We start from the raw sequence: 6,203 nt of genomic DNA on the forward strand, positions 1-6,203 counted from the left end.
CTTTTGGTTTGGATTTAGGTTCAACCCAACCAAGGATTACTTGAATATGGGATTAAAGATCCTCGGAATATGGCATGACCCTTGGAGGGCACCAGTAGGGCTTCAAATCACATTTATATGTATTAAATCGAGATTATAATTCGTGACTTCATTTATTGTTATATTAAAACAATTTTTTTGACAGGGTCAATCGATGATGTGTGATATCACATCCGTATTTACAATATCTCTTATAATAATCAAGAGTTCCTCTCTTTTTCTCCCTTCTAATTTATAAGTCGTCACTCACGTGAAAGTATGAACTAAAGACATTTTTTGGAAAGCATGAAACTCAAGATAGAGTTGAGTCATCCGAGCAAATTCATGCTCTGGTAATAAGTATGATTACGCTTGTCATGCTTGTGATGAAACAATTGTTCCATAAAATAAAAGGCGATGAAAGACTTCTCTGCTCTACATCATCAAGAGACAAGACTTCTCGAGTATATATAATCTCCTTTTGGTCTTTGGAAAACACAGTATTGAAGTATCAATTGTGCTCTCATTGTCTTGACCGCATACACCAATTTATGTATTCACAACCTGGCTCTATAATTTTGACACTTGTCACCTTTATTTATACCAGTTATGGCCTTAAGAATTGTCGTGACCAAATTTTCAGGTGAACCATCTAGGATTTGGCTAATGGATTACTAAGCCTAAATTTAGCTCGGGCTCTCCCAAGCTCATACCAATTCACAACTTAAATTCAACTTCTTAACATGCAAATGATTTTTCAGTTAGGAGTCACCCATAATCTATTTTTGGTGGGTCGATTAGAAACCCAAGTAAAGTAATGTGAGATTTACTTTACTCCTACGAACTAAAGATTGTGAGTTTGGGAACTTGGTTATGTTAGATTTCTCTAACGTCCTTTCAGTAACTTTCTCTTTTATTTTGAAAAAAACGTTTCCCGTTTTGATTTTAATTTACCTCCCTAACATATGCAACTTGAATTGATTTTAATTTACCTCCCTAACATGTGAGGCGATCATGCGAGTGTGCAAACCACCAATTTAACATCCAGATAAAACGGTGAATAAATTGCAAGACATACCTCACGGTAATGAAAGCATCTGCGGTGTTAGATTATAATTCACATCAACAATCCTAGTTATGACTTCTAATTAACACGCAATCATTCAATTTTTTTTCAGGATTTTCTCTTGTTTAATAAAACTCTAATCTATATGCAATGCAATCTAACCAAATGACCTAATTCTAATGACGGGCAATTTCTAATTAAATGGACCTAGCAACAATCACTAAATGGCATGCATTTCTAGTTCTATATGACATGCGCATGATATTTTTATATTTTTTTTGTGATTAAAATTGCTAAAATATAAAAATCTAACTAAAGTGAGATATAATCTATTTTAAGTTAGGAAATAGACTAATCTGATTCCTATCTTAACCTAGACATTTCTCTCGACATGCAATTTAATCCCAAAATACCATCCAAACATGAATTCTAAAAAAACTAAATATTCTATCATGCAATTCGATTTAAAAAAAAAATCAATTCTAGTCTACATGATATGCAAATGCAAATGCAATTTTTTTTTTTTTGGGATAAATAAAGTGATAAAAAGATAAACACCAAATCATTCACGATCATCAAAGATATCATGCATCGTTCGAATTTGGAAACGATATCTAATCAAACGTAAAATCAATAAATTGATCTTAGGCCTTAAAGATCAAAATATCAATTTCATTCCCGCGTGGTTAGTTCTTCTATCTAGAGCCTTATAGATGGAATAAAAAATCGGTGTGCGGTTGCGAATTAGGCAATAAACCCTAATTGCATGTAAGATATTGAAAAGATGTATTAGCAATAAAATATCCAAATCAAATTTAGATAAGATAATTACTTAATTCCGCAAATAATATTACCAAATTTGAATTGAACGGAATCCGCTCAACGGGTGACCGAGAGGGTTGCAACACTCGATGGTGGAGGCTAGATGGCTCGCGGTGTGGGCGAGCTCGCGGAGGTAGAGCTTGCGGCTAGTGATCTCGAAGGAACGCGGACGTTGGCAGAAGACGCTTCTCTTCCTTTCACCGCTTGACTCTATGCTCATCTTCACGTGAAAGCTCAACCTAGTCCAGGGCACGGCTTACACAAAGGGGGTGGATCACACGGTAGGGGCCCCTCGGGTCGTTAATTGACTTGCTGCAACGATGTTTCCCCAATGACCGACGTGGCTGGGCTACTACAATGAGGTTGCTAAATCGTTGCTGGGAGAATGCTGAGATAAATTGCTGGTTCACCGTGAATTCACAAGCACGACAAAGCTCTGTTAAAGAACCTTGACCTTTGACCGTGGTATCTTGCTATGGCTACTCCCAGGGAAATTTTTGTTGCGCGTCCTACTGTTTGTCTATCGAAATGGGCTATTGCTTTGTTGGGTGATAGTCAGCAAACTTCATCGATGAAGGCGTGAGGGGATGAATCCGTTGGTCGCTCCGTCGGGCACAATTACGAGTCACCGATGAGAGTTGCTGACCGTGAGCAAGAACGTTGGTCTCCGTGTCAACGAGGAAGCGATAACAGGAACTGGTTGTAACGCTGGATCTTCACTGGTGCAGGTCGGCTTTGAGGCAAGCTGAAGCGGCCGGAGTGCTCGACAGGGGATAGCAACCGCGAGGAAGGGACTAGGCTTTGAACTTTCTCTAAATGCTCTCCTTTCTTCTCAATGCGGCCGTGTCTATTGTGTGCAGCCCTCTCTCGCACTACAATTGCGTCCTCCGAAAATTGGTAATCTTCCCCACCATGAACAAACCCTTACGAACACCTTGCCAATTTCTCTCTAAAAAAAAAGGGTCCCCTACGAAGTGATCAAAAGAGAAAAGACCCCCGGCTGTATGTATCAATATGTGTGGCCTCCTATTCTCTCTCCATACACGGCTCCTTTTATAGGCCAAGAATGTGATCTTCGTAGTATATTTTATTTCCTTTTTCAATATGCACGAAAATCACCTATAACCTCTTGAATGCAAAATCCTATTAATTTCCTCATCTCTTATAGATTTCCTTTGCAAAAAAGAATATTCTCCACTGATTTTTTTCAAATTTGCAATAGGACTTTCTTTCAAATTTGAAATTTCGCAAAAATGAGTTCGTAATATTTCCTCGAGGATACGGACTTGGACCAATTTGCTCCCTTTCTTGGCTTAGTCTAACTTGTTAAATTAAAGTTCAGAATCACCAAATCAATCCCATCCGTCACTAGCCCAATACAAATAAATAAATAAGAATAAAAAATGCTCCTAAAATTATATGCTATGCAATTCTTTTTTTTTTTTTAGGGATTTCCTAATTTTTTTAATGCAATAAATAGATCGACATGTCATTAATCTTTGAGAAAATTCCAATAATGGTCTAAAGTGAAGTCATTTTCCAAAAAAAAAAAAAAAGACCTAGAAGAGATATAATTACAAATAAAGGCATGAAGTGCCCAAATCAACCTCAAATAAAGGCATGAGTTCACCAGCCAATCAAATGCTCACCAGCCGGCAAGCATATGACTTTTCCAACGGTTAGAACAAATTATGAATAAAAAGAAAAGGTGAATTTATTAAAAACCCAACCTTCTGTTTTTTCTCTTCCCCCAACCCAACCCACTTAAAAGAACGAAGGTGAGATTTAAACGCCTGAGGACGTGGGCGACCGGCAACGTGCGACCGGGCGGCAGCAGGCGACTGGCGGCAGTGGCATGAGACCAGTTAAGCGGTGTGAAGGGTGCGACCGGGCGGCAGCAGGCGACTGGCGGCAGTGGCGTGCGACCAGGTGGCGGTGTGAAGAACATCGTCGAGCAAGGAGAATCTAGCTCTTCTAATTTTTTTGGGTCAGTGTCTGACTCTCTTGCCAAGAACTAGGGTTTGCTTGTTTAAATTGGTAGTTGACCCAAGGCCTTGAATTTGGCCCATGACGAGAATTGCCTCAAAACCCTACAAATCTGTGGGACCATTTCTGGGCTTTGATCAGCGCAAAACCGTAAGCCAAGCCCAATAGAAGATATATTTGTTCGGATAAATTAGTTTCGTAGTTATGGTTATGATTTTTATTGGGTTGCTTACCACCACTGCAGACGGTCCGAAACTGCATTTCACTTGACACGTTAATAATGCACTTTTTAACTACCGTCAACTACTGTAATGTCCACGTTTAGAAATTTTAACAAAATTGGTAAATTCTACATTTTAGTCTCCGATCTTTTGCACCAGTTCTTATCCAAGTAGTTCGATTTTTCAGCTTGTCTTTTCAAGCTTGTAAACAATTAAATAAATTTTCCAATCAAATCTCCCGACCGAGTTCCAATCAATTCGAGTTAACATGGCTCTCAACTTTGCCAGAATACTACGTTGAAAAGGTTTTTGCAAAGTGGCTTGACCATAAAGGCAATTAGTTTTTGCACATCGTACTTCAGCATGGTTCAATGGCAACAACAAATTGAATTGATCGGAATTGTTGCCAGATGGGATTTGCTTCGAAAATTTATGCAAGTTAAAGATTTTATAAGTAAATTAAAATTTTAAGGACTTGATTAGAAAAGCTGCATAAGTTCATCGACAAAAAGAAATCAGAAAGCCCTTTCCATTCTTAACAATTTTGGAGTTCGAGGATATGTCATTCTGGCAGGATTGGACTCATTTTGGTGGCGCCGAAGAAATAAAAGCGACGTTCCCTTGTCTTCAGCATCTAATGGTCCGCAATTGTCCCATGTTGAAGGGACGATTGCTCGGAAAACTAGATGCCCTCGTGAGGCTTGATATCGATTCGTGTCCGCTTCTGGATGCCTCCCCTGCCGTTAGTCCTCTCTCTCTCCACGAGCTACATATACTTCAGAAGCTGTAACGAGGTGACATTTAAGATCTTGGTTAACATGACTTCTCTAACCACTCTTGCTGTCGAAAATGTCGAGGGGCGCGCTTGCTTTCCTCTTGGGTACACGACCTCCTTGACCAAGTTAGAGAAGTTTGAGGTAAGAAGATGCAAAAAACATTTTACACTTGTGGCAGGACAGAGATTATGTTCAGAATCTTGCTTGTCTGAAGAGCTTAGATGTCACAAGTTGTCCTCAGCTCGTATCTTTCATAGCTGAAGAAAGTGAGAGAGAGTTGCCTAAGCTATGAAATTGAGCGATTGCTCAAACCTAGAGAAGCTTCCAAACGAGATGCACAATCTGGCCTCTCTTCGTGGCTTGATCGTTCTTAATTGTCCGAAACTCCGGTCCTTTCCAGAGACCGGTTTGCCAGCATCTATGACATCATTGACCATTGAAAACTGCGAGAATCTCCAGCATTTGCCCGTAGGCACTAAGATTGGCAATGAGACGTCTCGTCTGAGAGAATTGAGAATCTACGGATGCGATTCGCTGCCCGCATCACCATTCGGCAAGGGCGGACTACCGGCGACCCTCAAGGAGCTTAAGATTCATAACAGCAGGGGAGTGAAGTCACTGGCGGAGATAGTTTCAGACTCGGGCCACCGACACCACGTCCAATGGCTTGAAGATGTAAGAATTTTCTATTGCGAGCAATTGGGAAGCTTACCCCGGAGCCTGCACAAGCTCTCCCACCTCACTCGCTTGACGATATACGGGTGTCCCGCTCTGGAGCTGGAGCACTTCCCTCCGCTGCCCGCCAGCATGTCCGAGTTCAGCCTCTGGAGTTGCCCGAAGAAAAAGTCTCTACCTGATAGATTGCATCACCTCACATTCCTCCGGAGCCTATATATTATCGATTGCGAGAACATCAAATACTTTCCCACGGGAGGGTTACCTCCCAATATAGAGACCTTCGAGGTGAGGGCCTGCGTGAACACGGAGCAGCATATGGGTGAGTGGGGCTTGCACACACTCGCGTTGCTCCAATCTTTATGGATCGACGGGAGTGTCGGCGGTCTTGGAGATATGGTGTGCTTTCCTTCAGACAGCGACGGCAACGACCATGATCTCCTCCCTTCCTCTCTCACCTATCTTAATCTCTCCGACATGAGGAACCTAGAGAGTCTATCAAGCGCCCTCCCTTGCTCTCTCCAGCGCTTATACACTCGTGGATGCCAGAAGCTGAGGTGCTTGCCCAAGGCCGGCCTCCCTTCCTCACTCGAGCATTTGTCCATCAGCAACTGCAAACTTCTCGAAGAGCGATGCTTA

This window comes from Eucalyptus grandis, chromosome 2 (genome assembly GCF_016545825.1).
Source record: "Eucalyptus grandis isolate ANBG69807.140 chromosome 2, ASM1654582v1, whole genome shotgun sequence".
NCBI lineage: Eukaryota > Viridiplantae > Streptophyta > Magnoliopsida > Myrtales > Myrtaceae > Eucalyptus > Eucalyptus grandis.